Here is a 4,019-nt window from a genome sequence, read left to right as displayed (position 1 = left end):
AAGAATGGGTTAAATGATGATAAACTGTATATTTTTGAAGTAGAGAAGAGGAGCTAATGGAAGATTTGAGTTTTAAGAATGGGTTGAATGATGATAAACTGTATATTTTTGAAGTAGAGAAGAGGAGCTAATGGAAGATTTGAGTCTTTCATCACTGTTTAATATTTATCAGGTTATTATTTTACTGAATTGTGTTTTCTGTGACAATACTGAACTGTTTAATATTTATCTGTTTATTATTTTACTGAATTATGTTTTCTGTGACAATACTGAACTGTTTAATATTTATCAGGTTATTATTTTACTGAATTATGTTTTCTGTGACAATACTGAACTGTTTAATATTTATCAGGTTATTATTTTACTGAATTATGTTCGTAAAATATCAGGTATTAAAACTACAGAATTTAAGAATTCCAAAGCAACATAACTATAAAAACAAGGCTGGTTGCTGATCAAAACAGTTGCACCATACTAGAAACATATAAATGATGTAACATTTAAAATAAAGGAGGATAAGTATCAGGACAATAACTTAGCTCAACTTTCTAATAGACGTAAGAAGATTAAAAATAAAAGTCAGAAGAGAAAATATTTTGTTTTAAAATTCATAAAAATAAAAGATATCCTGAAAGTATGCAAGATTTCGAAAAAGACAGTCTTTAAAAATGTCAGTAATCTATCACATCGAGTCAGAATGTTTTAATGCAATTTATAAAATGTTATCGATTTAAGATATACATAGAACTAGTGACTAATATAAGGAAAAACAATATTCCCTTGTTTCTAAACTATCAACATATAAATACACAAGTACAGACTAAAATTATCACAGGTATCACATCCACTCATGTCCCAATATAGCATTATTCAAAACTGAAAGAATACATTGTTTTGTTTACCTATGTAAGGTTTTATGGTCCGTCTTAAAAACTTTCAACCTGTTCTTAAAATTAAAATTTTTTGTTAGCTTTTCCTCTTTTCTACTTCAAAAATATACAGTTTATCATCATTCAACCTGTTCTTGTGTAAAGGTGTACTGTTAGTCTTACTGTAAGAATATGGTGTGGTTACTAGCAGATGTGCTGTATAGATCACGACATTACCTAAGGTGAGTATTTCTGGATGACAACATGTTTTATTTACATTACATTGAAATACTTTAAAACTAGTGTTAAAGCTTTAAAACTTTTTTTGGTTGAAAAATATTTTATACTCTTGTGAAGTCTTGCAACTTTACTCTTAGCCTGACATGTTTTTAATTAACTAACCAACAGATGTATGGCAACATGTGAAGGTTTCTCACCTTGTGATATTCTCCCATGTAAGACCAAACTAATAAAATTCTCCAGTCATTAAAATATAACAGATGTAGGACTAGCAAGTAACATTGTCAAGTTTTGTTGCTGGTTACTTAATGACAAATGTATTAGTAATCAGGTGATTAACTTCTAGATGTCAGAATAATCACTTTGAAAAAAAATCTAATATTGATTGTTACAATATCAGTGTTTCACAACTTCCTTACAAATCAGTATACTAACCATTAACAGCATCAGGTCAAGAAAAAACATACAAGTCAAAAAAGATTCCAAGGCAGGGATTTGAACTCTGAATCTCTAGCTAACAAGGCACTGTTTTTTTTAAAGCTAACTACTAGTTTTATTGTTTCTATGATTACCATGATAACTTGTCATCATTAGATACTTGATGTTCATTTTCCTAAGTTATTTGAAGCTTTTTTTCCCCCATATGAATAACCTTGTGTTAAAATAGGTGAAACGTAACTGTGAATTTGTTTACTGGTGTAAAATACTTTCAAAAACTGTAGTCACTTTGGACATGTTATAGTATTTATGTAGAAGCTGGCAGGGGTAGGTAGTTTTAAATTTGGGAAGATCAGATAGGATGACCATCAGAGGCTGTATTGTAACATTCCATTTCTACTAGAGGGAGCTGCTGAGGATTACATTATATTTATAGAAATAGGTCTTGCTGATTTTAAATTTATATGAAAATGGAAAATATAGAAATTTTATTTGGATGATGGTTGTATGTTGTGGTTTTTTCTAGTGAACATGAACTTGCCATGATGCCATTTTCTCTGATCTGCAACACGTGTGTGTGAGAAATGTTTTACCGTGTGTTTACTTTACAAGTGAGAAAGCACAAAAATAAGAGTTATGTACATATTAAATATATATATATAGACTTCTCCATTAGATGTGTTAAATTCATAAAAAATTATTGGACTGCTTATTTGAAAATCCTGCAGGGTTTTTCAGTATTGTTGTAAACCTTTAGTAAGGAAAGTTCTGTCTTTAAGTTAATGAGATCTGGTGTACTGTTGATACAGTTAACTGAATATTATTTTATTCTGGTATCTTACAAATTATGGATTATATGTCAAATTCATTTGTTATACACAAATTAAAAAATTGTATTCAAATGTTTATTAGAAATGGATAATATTCCTCAGCAATATATTGATACACCTACTTTATAAGCACTACAATAAACCAGGCAGGTGGCAGCACTGCCTATGAAAGGATGGCTCAGGTTGTTTATCGAAATGGTATTTTAAATATCTCCTTAATAGGTCATCATAACTTTACAACACTATAAAGTGTTTCCTTTTATAACAATATCTATGTAATGATTGAGTTACAAGTTCTGGGAATGTCTAAATATCATAGCAAAAGTTTTAATTTCTGGTTCTTTCTTCTGTTTTTTTTATTACATAACTCAAAAACCAAATCAATGGTGTCAACCAATTTCACTGACATACTTTCAAATGTGTTATTAACTAGCAGTAATTTAAAAAAATAATTCTATCATAAATGATATTATTACCCTTTGAAGTTAACTTTATTACAGAAATTTGGTATTTCTTTAAAAAGCTTAAGTACAGGGTGATACAGGAATTACCACTCAATAATAGATATTACAGTTGGAACAAGTTCTGAATAAAACCTTCCATGTCTATTGAAACACTGCATTAAAAAAACGGATGTAAATGTTAGATGGCTAATATCAAATCTTCAAAAACAATGCAAACAAAATAGTAGGGATGGCATTTGCATCACCCCTACATAATAGCACAGGAAAGAATTAACATAGAGCAATATATACAACTATTCAATTGCAATTATGTTTAATTTATCCTATTTTTGTTTGTTAACATTCTACTACACTGGCTGCCTGGGCTATTATGTAGGGATGATGCAAATGCCATCCCTACTATCTTGATTGCATTTTTTTGAAGGAATGATATTAGCCATCCCTACATTTACTTAATCGTATGAAAAGTTTTTTCTTTACTTGTTTTATATCAATATATTACATATGCTTTTCTCATAGTCCAATACATAAACTTTACTTTGAGTACATCTGCTGTATTTACACTATATCATGTCTATTTTAATTACCATACATCCCCAATATAACAGAATCCTAAATACAATGCTGTAGTTTAAGCAGGAGTTGATGAGAAGATGAGACTAAGCCATTATACATTGTATGCTTAGATGAGACTAAGACAATATGACATATATTTATCTCTAGTCATTTGCAGCATAAACTTTTTTCATTGAATAAATTCCAACTCTGAAGAACAAAATGTTTTTTTTTCTATTCAGTGGTACAATTTGCCATCGAGACGAAACATACACATCCAGGCTCAGTAAGAGTTAGTACACTAATTGTACCATACAATATTTTTTAGTTTATATAGTACCTGTAATAATACACACACACACTCTTAATTGGAACATTACTTTATTAATAAAATCAAAATGAACGAGTACATTTTTCAATAAAATAAATGTTCAACAGATATTAACTGAAGTTTATTACAAATTAAAGAAAAGAAAGTGTTCTCTTCCTTAATGCATTTCTTTATAAATGAAAAACCAACACATGATATTTCTCTATATATATACACTGAGTGGTCACAAGTAAATATACACCTAATTTTTCGTCATTTAACTGATTTATGCTAACTAATTTGTGTTCACAGA

This window comes from Limulus polyphemus, unplaced genomic scaffold (assembly GCF_000517525.1).
Source record: "Limulus polyphemus unplaced genomic scaffold, Limulus_polyphemus-2.1.2 Scaffold3898, whole genome shotgun sequence".
Classification (NCBI taxonomy): domain Eukaryota; kingdom Metazoa; phylum Arthropoda; class Merostomata; order Xiphosura; family Limulidae; genus Limulus; species Limulus polyphemus.
Note: the sequence above shows the minus strand (reverse complement) of the source record.